The sequence below is a fragment of the Ammospiza nelsoni genome, chromosome Z (genome assembly GCF_027579445.1).
Source record: "Ammospiza nelsoni isolate bAmmNel1 chromosome Z, bAmmNel1.pri, whole genome shotgun sequence".
NCBI lineage: Eukaryota > Metazoa > Chordata > Aves > Passeriformes > Passerellidae > Ammospiza > Ammospiza nelsoni.
Window position 1 is genome coordinate 56,273,321 of NC_080669.1, and position 13,577 is coordinate 56,286,897.

The window sequence follows — 13,577 nt, forward strand, 5'->3', positions numbered from 1 at the left end:
ACACCACGTTTTACAGTATAAATATTTCCTTAAGCAAGGAAAAATCCCCTGTAAAAGATGTTTTCATATACAGCTTTCACTGAGAATGAGTTATCTTCATGAGGGAGAAGCCAAATAAATATTTTTATCTGAGTTGGGTTTTGGGGAATTAAATGAGATTATATATGTATTTTATCTAACAAAAGAGTATCTGAGTGAACAAAGAAGGGGAGGTTTTCTATGCATTGGTATCAGAAACAAAACTGATTTTTGAAAGTACAAATCTCTGCAATTTTATGCAAAATAGCTGTTCACTTCAGCTTGCCTTAAGAAAAAGTGTTTGCCTTTAAAAAAGCAGTTATTAACTCCTTTGTAGACACTTGGATAAGCAAAACACATCCATTTCTGATAGCAGCAGACAGAACTGCCCTGAAGTACTACAGACGTGGATGTCATATGTTCCACTGCTGGGTGAACATAGCCTTGTGCTTCTGTCCAGTTGAGATTAGTTGTACTAAATAAAGTGAGGTCACCCTGCTGAAGACACAGTATTAAGCATCCCAGGGTGTTAGAAAGCAATGAAATATACAATTACCCTCAACAGCAGTACTACAAGCTGTGTGATTCCTATGCATTTACTGATTATCTTTATTTGTATTATTCTTTCTTCAGTAGTGGATATAAATTACATACCATTATGGTCCAACTGCAAATAATGAAATGACAATACCATCCATGCCACAGCACTGTCTGGCATTCATGTATCTCTTTAGAGGTGTTAAGAGAAAAGACAGGGTATTGCAGATGAGTGCACTTTATGATGGAATGCTCTAATAGAGATTTAATATATTTATCTACCTTCTGAAGCCAGCAGCTATAGTAACTGCAAATGGCTGGCTGGCCACAGTTATTATCTGAGCAATCTAAGTAGTTATGTTTTGAGCTACAGGGTGTAGAAGATAATAGTTCACTCTAGACTAATGCCTACATAATGGCAGATTGCCTTCTCATTTTTACTTGCTGGTCAAGCCCAGCTGATGATGATTGACTTAATGAGAGTTATAACCTGGCCCATAACCTAAGGAATAAGAGGACTGTTTACACAGAAGAACAATATTATGCTCCTTGGAGAATTTGATGGATTTTGCTAGTTTTGGAGCTCTTAAACTACTTGGATTTCCATGGTACCTGTAGCAAATTGTCAGGCAGTAATGGTGTCTTCACAGGTCTGCTGAAATTACTTAAATCTTTCACCTAACAACAAATGAGTTCTTGTCCAAGATGTGCAATTGGACATTCATATTGTTGTAACAGTCCCTCTCTTATTCTTCTATTTGTTTGTTTTACTCCCATTATTGTGTTTCATTTACATCCAGATCCTAATAAACAGGTCCTCACCAGATGATGCTCAATTTCCCTTATTGCAGACAGCATTTGTATGTGCATGTGCAAGGTCTTTTTAAAAAGTACTCCCTGTCCTTAGACTTAGTTGCCAGTGCATATTTCACTGTCTAAACCATGTTTTTGGAAACACAGGTATGCTTCCTTGTTAGGGTAAAAGAAAGTGGCTATTATTCCTTTAAGGGATCCCTCCCCCTTCTTTGTTTGGCAGAAGAGGTCAGGGGGAAGAGACATCACCTGAACTCAAGGGGCTCAGTTTAGGCTTTCTGGGAGATTTTATGTAAGCATGACTAAAATGTCTAGCAATACTACTCAGATTTGCATGGAGCAAAAAAGTCAATACTCTGTCTACATTATGGAGAGATCAAAGATTGTATAAGAAGGGAGACAACAGGAGGATAATATTTGGGTCAAAAATATTTGAAAATAAAGAAAATAAAAATAAAGTATCACAGGTTTTTCCCCTTAATGTCTTTGGTGGAATGGACTGACTGGAGACACATAAAATTGAGTGCACAACTGAAATGTAGCTGCCATACCATGCTGAGCAAATACAATTCTATCTAGGTGAAATTCAAAAATCTTAAAGCAATAACATATAACCTGAACCAAAGAACTCCTGTCATGTTGGACAGATAGACTTTGAATGCAGAAGCTGTGTGAGCAGCTTTCAAAGTATTGTTATTTCTGCCAGACTGGAAGCATTCTGTACATGGTTCAAATAAGCCAGAATTCATTTTGACAAAATTAACTTAACTCCAAGACTTTTTTCTTCAGGAAAATGAAGCATTGTTAATTATTTTCTTTGGGTGGTGGTGGTTTTTTTTTGGTTTTTTTTTGGTTTATTTTGTTTTTTTTTTTTTTTTTTTTTTTTGTGGGGGGGAGTGTTTTATTTGTTTTTATTTTGGGGTTTTTTTTTGGTTTTTTGGTGGTATTTTTTGGTTGTGGTTTTTTGTTCCAACGTGACTCTTTCAGCTTGCATCCTGCTTTAGCTGGACCAAAATATTCTACTTACTGTTGGGGCTGAGTACTTTTTACCTATGTAGCAAAGAACATTCCTAATTTCCCATCATTTTGAAAAACAGTAATGTGATTTCTGTGCTTTAAACTTATCTTACACCCACAGATGACGTCAAACAAATTCTGTCCAGAGTACTGCAGTCTTCTCTCTCCATGCTTCCTTTGGAAACCATGTTCAGAATAGGAATTGCTTTGGACCAGTCATGCTTGTGATATTTTAGATGTTCATTCTGCTCCTTTGTTCATTAGTGCCCTCATGAATGTTCCAGAGATATGGGAAGAAAAGCAATTTGTGAATATGTTTGGAACAGCCAACAACTCTATCAACACACCTGAAAGCTGTGAATACTGATAACGACTAACAATAATAATTAATAATAACAATGATATAAACCCTGATGTGAATGGTACTTATCTGGGCTCTCTTCTTAAACATTACCATCAGCTGAATGACTGCCTTTACCTGCATGAGGGCTTTAATAGGGCTATTCATTCACTTTGTAGTTGAATACTACTCCTTAAATCCTCTTCTACAAGCCAGTTTTTTCTGCATAAGGGAGGGCTAAAGCTGTATTATCACTCTTCAGTGCAAAGGGATCATTTGGTCAACAGCAGATCCATCTGCTCAGAAGATGCTTTCTCATCCCACTCGCTCACCAGTGAGAGAAGGAGGAAAAGATAATCCACATGGTACTACTTATTGCTCTCAGCTCAGAAAGAGACAGAAGTTCTGGCAATGATGCCTTGAGAGCCCTTATCATGGACTAAAATCTACGTTGTCAAAAGGCAAAAAAAAAAAATGTTTCTTTCACTTGCCAGTTGAGGATAAAAATACCAAAAGGTTTCTGCTTTAGTGTTTTCAAATTCAATAATCATTCATCAGTTTGTTTTCTTTCTGTGCTAGGGAGGACAGGTAGTCAGAGCAGAGAATATAGATTGTTTCAGTCGGCTCCTGTTTAGCTGATAATCGTATACACAGCTGCATGTAGCCAGTGCCTGCCAGCAGAGGCCTGACCCAAACAATTAACCTTATATTAACGCCCCTAATGGTGATCATCTGTTGCCATATGCCTGAAGCCTGAGCTCTAACTCAGCAAAGAAACAGTCTACTCCTCAAGTCACAACTGGTCCTAGATCACAAGGTACTGAGCTTCAGTTGGTCTTTAAAATGTTTATTGGTAATCTGTTCCTTCTAAGGAAGATTAAGTACCTTGAGAAAGACAATAATTGTTTCAGGAAAATCAGTGGGACCTGCTTATGTGGAGACAAATGATTACACGGTTTATTCTGAATACCTGCTTAAGTTTTGTATTTCTCCTTGCCTAGGACTATATTCTACAGTAAAACTAAGGAGAAGCTAGAAAAACTCCTTCTCTAGCTTATTTGCCTTCTGAACTGAATCTGTTCACTGCCTCTGTATTGAGCACTATTGTTTTTCTAGGAGTAGTAGTTGAATCCTAAAGCAATTTGAAACAGCCAGTGTGTGAAGCAATTTTTTCTTGTATTCAGGTCGTGATATTTAAACGTATGTGTGCGAAGACCAGTATTTGCTGCACCACTGCTGGTGTTAATCCTTGTTTATACTGTGAATAAGCTGCCTGACAGGTGTTACATTTTTATTTCAAATCTGTTGCTTTCCTGAATTTATTTTTTCTACCACTGTCATCCTAAGAAAGTGTTTTTTTTTTTTTCCTCCAGTAGAAGCTTAGACCTGAATATGAACTAGAACAGCCACAGTGGAAATCTACAAAATATTAGCCTTTCCATATCATTCATATAATCAACAATGAAGTATATTTGAAGCAAATAGCGCATTAATAAGAAATAAAACACCAGTGGATATTTAAAAAGGTGTTACTTGTTTCATGATCAAAACCAAAAGAGCCTTTTATTTTCCATCTCCAGTATTATAATTTGTGTATGATGCTTCCATGTACTTATTTTTCCTCAATCTATACATGTGCAGCAGATTATTGATTGTTTGGGCAAGATACACCTAATGCTTTCTATTTTGCCCATTACCATAAAATCTAAAGGGACTGAGAGGCTAAAATACATTTGGATATGTACTCGGATAAGTGCAGAGAAGTTTTATTAATGAAGCTCACTCTAAGGTTAGCTGATCAATAAAAGTTGATACAACTTACTTGCTATAACGAAAACTGGGCCCTACAAAAAGTGCTGCATGCTAGACTTTGAAAGTAAAATAAAATATGCTTGTTTACAACCCCCTTCAGTTTTTAGTATTTTCACCCCAAAGTAGCAAAGAATATGTGGTACAGACTACAAATAAGGAAGTTTGACAAATTATGCAGTAGAAAGAAAACATACGTTCTTCAGTAGTGCATATAAAAGTTTTACGGTATATATTACAATATTTTCAAATCCAGTATTGCAGAAATAAATGGACCATATAAAGTTATTTTATTTCTTAGTCCATCTGACTTATTTCTGCATGCAGTGTTTATTACCATGAATCACTAAAGCAACAGGAAGAATGATGTAGACGAGACTTTCAGGACTGAATCCTCATACCACTAAATTTTCTCTTTTGCACATATTTTAGGCTTTCTGTTGAGCTCTGATCTCTGGAGGTATTATGATCTCTCTGTTCTCTTCAGCTTCTTTGAGAAAATGGCATTCAGCACCTTGCAGTTCCCACAAAATGTATCAGGATATCCACTAAATTCAGTGACAACATTCCAATTCCCTATGAGAAAGATAACATCTCCATTGATAAAAGCCTTTGCTGCAGAAATAAAGTAGTTATGGAATTATGCACACTGAATCGACCTTGCATGGGAACATGAGTCTATTTTTAAAGTCCATCCCAGGAAACATTGTAGAGAAGCAAGATCGTTCCAATACAAAACTTAGAGATTAAATGTCATCAAAATTTCATAATGATGAAATTTTACAGAACAACTGAAATTAGACTTTCAGATCAGAGTCAGCATAGTGTTGCATGGAATTAATTTCTGTTCCTGCTAAATTATTGGTTTTTAATTAAAATTCCAAACAATAAAAATTGGAACTGCAATGGAGTGGGTTAGATGATCTGAAGAAAACTCGAGTTTTTTCATACTATTTCCCAGATTTCTCATCTCTGAAATACCAACAGGGATTCCTTGGTGTCTTATCAGGTGGAATAAACTTTTTATTCCTCAAATAAAAGCTTAACTCTGTTTTTAAGTTGCAAAAAAGTGGTAGTAAAAGGTAAACTTGGGCTGTCTATTAGAACTTCTTTGTGTGTCTGACAGAATATTACACCTGGCTATAGAAACAGGAGGATTATTTCACAAGTAGGAAAATTCTGTCAAATTTCTCTAAGTTGTTTTTGTTAAGGTCTCCGTGATGATGGCAGAGGTGTGGTAACTAGATAGCTAAGAGAGGAAAGGGAAAAGCCTACTTTCATATTTAGGTAAGTAAGTGTAATGAAAATCTGGACATGAACATGTGTGATAAGACCCTGAAATCCAGTACTTCTGTTTTTGACAAAGCACAACAAAGTGAGAGTTTCTAGTAATTTTGGAGGGACCCAGAACAGTACATCTGAAAATGTTGCAAAGATTTTTGTAAATAAAATTGATTGCATATTGAATTTGCTTATGTTTTAACAATAACTTTATACAATATACAATTAAGGAATTAACAAGCCTCTATATTTAAAAAGAAAATTACATTAAAAATCTAGTCTTTAAGGCAGAAGGATAGGTCTTTAGTTAACTATTGATTGCAAAGGAGTTAGTTGTGTGAAGAGGAGAAAAACAGTTTTTTATTGTTTGTATGATTCTACCACAAAATTCACAGAGTTCATTAAAATTTTCCATATCTACCCTCCTCTCAAACCATAAGTTATTTAAAATCCATGACTATCCAGTGACATAAGCTAGAGTTATGCTAAAATATTTTTTGCTGGCAGGTGCATCAGTAAATTGTCAAAGAATTTTAATTAAATCCAGTTCTCCCACACAAATCTTGAGTAATTTAAATATATAAAACACAGATGAGTTCCACAGGGGAGAAAATCAGCAACAACAGCAGGAGAGGAACTGGGCTCGTGTCTCTTTTTCCCTCACCATTTTCCCATTACTGAGCAAGCCAGTGGGAGAAAGACCTGCCCCTTTCTGCTTCACTTATGGCCTGAAACTCTGCAAATGTGCATCCTTTGGGGCAAGCATGTGGTCCCACTGCTAGAAAATGAAGCTCACTCTCACAGAGATGATCCCATGGTTGCAATATGAATCATCTGGCAGGGGGAGGCTAAACCTTGAGCAAGCCCTCCTATTCAGAGTGAAATTCACGTCTGAGCTTTCAGGCTGACTTCCAGTTACATATTTTTATTTATTATTTTATAAAAGACATAATGCACCCTAGAAAATGTGTAGTGCTTCATCAGAGCAAGTGAACTCCAGAATACGTTGAAAGCAAGCCCTTAAGCTTCACCTGAAATACTACCAAAAGGGATGGAATGAGAAATCAAAGAGGAAGCCAGTTGTGATGCCTGAGAATTTTTTCGTGTGCAGCTGTTTTTCTTTTTGACACTTGCTTTATTTCTGGGAAGCATCTTTGCTCACTTGTTTCCTCTGATTTAATGCTGACTTGGGCAAAACCAAGCCTTTCCTTATTTTTCTTACTCACTGAGGGGTGCTTTAACATGTATTTCAAGCCTGAAGTGTGGACTTGGCTCTGTGTTTCAGGCAGACAGACCTCGTACCCACAATCCAACCACTGGATCTGTGCACCAGGCTGGGCAGGCTTTCTGTTGCATGATCTGAAGGTGTTGTGTGAATGGCAGTACCTGCATAAGATGGGGGTGTTACAGAGTGAGTGACCACCTGTTTCCTTTCTCTGTCAGCTTGCCCTGCAAGAAAAACTTTAGCATGTTGTTTTTGCATTTAAGGGGCTGCATTGCAGAGACCAAGTGAGGTGTGTTCTACACCTGTGAGGGTGCTTCTGAAGCTAATGAAGCGACTGACACTCTCATCCCAAGGACTGGCATCTTAAATATACTCACACATAAATGCTGCGGTTCAAAAATCCATTTTAGTATCTGTGCTGTATCCAAGCATACATTTTCATTTGACCTTGGCTTTCCATGAATATGTTTACCTGAGTACAAAGTGCAGCTGAGCAGTTATGGCACTTGTTCTAGAGGTACTGCCTGTTAATCCAGATGCAAACAGTCATCTGTTTCCCAGGGTTTGAGATATAAGCACTAGCCAGATCATTCTCTTCTACATTACTGGTGACAAAAATGCTCATACCAGATAAATGTTGGCCTGATGTACCAGTTCAGAAAGAACACAGCATTTCATCCTTTGGACCACCTACACAAACTGTACCGACTGTGAGTGAAATAACGTAACCCCTGTCTTGCCCCCCTTTTAATCCACAGTCTTCAAAAATAAACATAGGAACGCAAATGCAAAAGCATGTTTATACACTATCAAACTTACAGATCTCAAGACTTCAAAAATTAACAACTTCAACAGCTAAAATTTCAACAAGAGTATAAGTTTGGCAACCAGAATCATGCTAGCTTTTCTATCTGTGCATGTGTGTACACAAAAGAATCCTTTATTGACCTATGCAAAACATGGCATGTTTAAAATACTTTATACGTGTGTGTGTGTATCTGTACATGTGCAATATCACAAAGTTAGAAATATGAGTAAATTAATAGAATGTTTCTTTTGTTTTACATGCAATGAGTGACTGAAGCACTACTTATCATTAATTATCAGTAATTTGATCGGCTGGTTGTGCACGGTACAGTGGGCAAACTCTTGTTCCGTGGAACATGCAACAAACACAGGCCGATTATTTGTTCATTCTGTTTCTTTCACTTGCATAACTATTTCTTGGCCTTGATCACATGCCTGGATTTTTTGTTTCCTCAGCAGAGACCTAGTATGTTTATGGCATATTTCAGGAGCAAAGTTCTGGGGAAAAAACACAGGAGTTGATTTTGCTGAGTATTGTAAAATTTTTACTGACTGAATATATACTGTTTTGAAGGAAGAAAATCATAACAATTTCCTATGTTTCCATTAAGTTGCATTAATGGAGTATTTGCAATGGATAGTATTCTTCTTAGGCTTGTTTCTATTAGCAGTCCTCTCACAGAGGGCACAAAATTCTGCTTCTTTCAAAGTCATCCCTACAACCACAACCAACATCCTTCATTCCAGGACTGAGCCCATGAGGGTTAGCAAAGCCATTTCCATGACACAGAATCTCCCTACTGAAGCAGACTTTCTTGTAAATGCCCTCTTCAAATAATGGTCATTCTTCATCATAACTGCACTGAAATTTAAGTTCACTGGAGTCAGAATTAACCCTGATGTTGCCTTTCTACGTGAACAAATTCTTGTAAATCAATCTGTTTCATGCAGAATGAGGACCATAATTTCCACTCCATGGGCATTTAAGTCTTACTCAAAACTTCTTTTTCAAATTATAAGCAAATAGATGCTATTTTTCCTCATTGAATACAGAGATAACATCTAAAAATTTCTCAAATCCCCACATATCATGCTACTTTGATAATTATATTAGCAAAACCAAAAAGTTAAGGAAAGCTGTGGCTCAGAGTGAAAATAAAAATCCAAAGCTATTTAATTTAGAATGTTTTAAGTTGCTAGAAGCACCTCATGTGGGCCCTTATTTAAAATTTGAGCCTTTCCATTGAGCTCAGTAAGCTTCAGTACAAGTCCATATGGAAAAAATGTCCCTCTAAATAAAACTATTCCAATTCTGTCATGACATTGTAGTAGTTATGGTAATTTTTTCAGACATTGTTTGGTAAATCTCACTATAATATTTCTGTCTAAGTTAGTTCCCATTTTAGTCTAATATTTAGAGAATCTTCTCTTTTTCTATTTGCAATGTATCACATAAACATATATTATGCTAGGATACGGGCTTAAAGGGTCAGCAGTGTTTTAAAAACAGTTGTCAGTCTCAAGTAAAACACCTGGTCTAAAGTCCTGTTTCCCTCCCTTTCTCCCTTCCCCCTCCTATTTCTGCAAAAATATTTTCAACATCAGTACCACATGCAGACTATGGTTTTTCTTCTTCCTTTAAAATGATGTTATTCAAGAATATAGTAATTTAAATCTGGGATTTAGAAATAAAGACTGAATTATCTTTCCAAGTCACAATTCCATTTTTAACTAGCCTTACATCTAGGAGAAATAAACACACAGAAAATAAAGCAGAGGTAGCTTTAAAGACTGTAAAAGTATTTACACTGTGTTAATAAAACTTCAAGGATGGTTTAGAAAGCAAAAATACCATAATGATTAGAGCTTTATAACTCTAGAACTGTTAACTGGAGCTGCAGTGAACAGTGCAGGGGAGTTCTGCAGCTTTAGTGAGCTTTAAAAGGCACAAGCAAAAAAGTACTTTCTCATGAGCCATTACTTTAAAACCTCCATACTGTTTACCTACCAAGCTATCAGAAAATTTCCCAAGCCAGTCTGGATCTGAGAGTGAGCAGAGCTTCTAAAACAATGTAATTATCTGCAGAAGTGTAATTATCTGCAGAAGACCTAATGAGAGAGCTCTTTCAAAGCTCATTCAAACATTTGCTGTGCGGACTGAACAAAAAAAGCATACGAGAAACTTAAACTGATGAGAGAAAAAAGTGGTTTTATTTTCTTCCCTGTTGAATGGAAAAATAAAACAGGAAGGAAAACAAGAAAGAGATTGCAATATCCTAAAATAGTTTAAAATTTCAGGTACTAGGCCATCTGTTTATGACCTGTATTTGCAGAGTAAGCAGAGGCAATTCTAAAATGAAGCTCCTGAAAACCTGGCTTCCCATAAAGAATATAAGCCAATTAGGTATTAAAACATAACGTGATTGTAGAAATAACAGTTCCTGAGTTATGTAATAAATACTCAGAAGATATTTGGGTTCCTTCAGATGGAGTTTAATGTGACAGAAAAGACTTTGTTAACAATAGAGTGACTATCTGTCCTTTTACCTGTGATGCAAATCATGCTCTGATCCAAGTACAACACAGTAATCTCAGACATGACATCAGCATATTGACATAGTTTGATGACATGACGGGTAAAATTTCTTCATTACAATAAATATTCATTAAGAGAGGAAATATAAGGGGATTTCTTCCATAAGATTTTCTTGCAATGTTTTTCAGAAAGTGAATTCCTCAAGAGCAGCCAAAGTCATTACACGACGTAAAATCCATTTCACCAAACTGTTGTGGTAGTGTTACAAAGGCAGTCAGAAGAGTTTTGTGGTAGGAGTGCACTGTAAATCCTATCATTTTCATTTTTCTAAGTCCCTGAAGATGAAGAAAGTGAAAAAAAAAAAATATATGCATGTTTCAGTTCAAGAATAGAACAGGTAGGAAAAAGGATATGTAGAAGAGAATGTAAATCACATTTTAGCTAACAATTTCCCATGAAAACACAAAACAAAACAGATGGAAAAAATCATTATATGCAAAAAGAAGCATTTGCTGCCACTGATCAAATGGTTAAATATATATTTTTACTGGTGGGGGGAAAAAAGGAAAAGGGAATACAGAAAACTTGTCTGTGTGAACTACACACGCAGACACACACACACACACACACACACACACACACACACAAACAATGGATGTTTACTGCACTTCTGGGAAACATTTATGACAGGTTTTGGATATTTTTTGGCAATTCTTCATTCTAATAGGTTTTTAAATCACTCACTGCATTAGAAATATATTAAATATTTCAATATAGCAAAAAAGAAGCAAGATAAAGGAGATACAAGGTAGATATCTCTTGAACGTAAAGTTGTTCTGCCAGAATGCTTCATGTCAACAATCAACAACAACAAATATGTAATTAACAATTTCATTGTCTTATGAAAGAAGCTGTATGCTTCCTATAAGTAGCTATGGCCACAGTGTTCTTATATAAAAATATTTCCACACAGATGAAGCTTTTTAAAAATTATTTAATGTTTTGTTGGTTTTATTAAAGGGCACATATTCAAAAAGTTCTTAACAGCTGTTATAATTACTTATTATCCATTTTACTGGTAAAATTGTACTTAGTTGTGTTGAAATAGAAACCCCTTTGTTATACAGAAAAAATTTACTTATATGATATTTGATAGATTGTGTCCTGACGAGTCCATGCTACTATCATTCAATCAGTGATCAATCAGAACTGTGCTGCGTTAAAACTAATAAGGTTGTAAATAATGACTTTAAAAATACTAAGGCAATGAAATTTAAAATGTCCTTGAATAGGATACAGTCACTAAACACAACTATAATTTCATTTTAAGAAGTATTTAATCTGGAACAAAGGGTAACTACCCCTCTGTAAGGAGGCTCTTTTCCTGCCTCCCTCACCTTGTGTCCTCTTCTCCATTGTTTTGTATTTTAGAATATAGTGTATATACTCCCTAGACATATGTCTGTATTACTTCAAGACCAAAAAAGTAATTCTGTCTTTCTCTCCTCTCTCCCCACCCTTAGCTATACAGTTTATATACTATACTATATACAGTTGGCAGAACTATGAACTCAATCTGAAGAGAGAAATTCAGGGGTATATACGAATATTTTTTTTTCACACCATAGTTTAATTTTCCTGCACTGACTGAATCCTTTTACTTCCTTCTCAGCAAAAGGGGGACACAACAGCCAGTATAAGTTTTAAATGGCTTCTGTCTCAGCTTGACAGGTATATAATTTTATTTCAGTTAGTATTGGAGCTAGATTTTAGATGCTGCATTCAGTGACTTCTGGATTATAAATACCTATTGTATGGTAGAAGAATATAACTTTTTAGGAATTTTGGTAGTATTAAATGCCTTTCAGCACTACTTTTAAAATTTGCTTTCGTCCTTCTAGCTAGAAGCCTGTACACTTTTAGGGAAAAGGCAGATTTTGATCAAGATCATGAATAGAGCAGAAAATATATGGCTGCAATTTTTGGGGTTTTTTTGTCTGTTCTTTAAATCCTGCTTTTATTACCAGTGATTGTACTCATATAACATCAGCAAAAGCTGGTAAAATAAAATCATTTTTATGAGAGAATCAATGCATGTGTTAGAAATACTGTTTTGATTGTCATATGTGCCTTCTGAAATGCCTCTCTGAGACAGGGCCAAGATTTCCACAAATTTAATATGTTTTGTGGGGTGTAAGTCTGAGCAGAAGTTCGACTATGAGTTTAAAAGCATGATAATGGCTTTAAAATTGGACAATGGTCTTTATGGAAATTGCATGTGAATTTTCTTCAGGAAGGGAGCCATATATGGCACATTAAGATGGACTTGGCTGTAACTCTTTAGTGTAAATGGAAAACTCATAAATTGGGATTATGCAATAAAACACCGATGCTGCTTGCCAAGCACTGTGTGAAAACCTGTTTATTTGCATTTCTAAACCCATGTCATGTGTTTTTTCATTCCAGATCACCATCACAGAGGAGGAATTCCCTTGGTTCATTTAGGATTTCAAACCTCTCTGAGCATCAAGAAAGAAGAAATGTTTTTGTGACTGACTGACATCAAACTCTACAAAAAGGTGCTTAATAATTTCTACATACACAGGCATGTTTTATCAGCTGAATTTGGCTACACATGCCAGAGCCACATCAATGGGACTCTGGCCAAGGACAGGGTGGACTGCCCAGCCCAAACCATATGTAAAGGAAAGCAAAAGAAGAGCTACTTGATGAAGTGACATGGCATTTTGATTTCCAGATGAGGTGCAGGGAGCTGAGAATTTACTGCAAAGGTTTTACAAACCAGTTTAAGAACTAGTTGTGATCTACCTGACTATGCAATTGAAGTCCCCCTTGCAAACTTAGTATATATTCCAAAGGGTTCTGAAGAAGTATTTCCTTTCTGAATGGTGAGTTTTTTCTCTTTAGCAGTCGTATTAGAGAGAAAGTATGCTTAATCTGTACCTTTTTTAATCCTTCAGTCAGACCAGCTAAGGCTGTGATATGCCCTACCCTGACACTTATATTTCTGATATATTTGTAGCATCTGGACACGTTCTGTGCTAGGCTCTTGTTTTCCTAGATTAAACAAAAGAATTCTCAGCATCTCTTCTTGCAATGCAAAGTAAATTGTCCATTCTCTAATCAGCTCGTCTTAAAGTCAAGGTTGGAAGTGAACCCTTTTGCTATGAGAA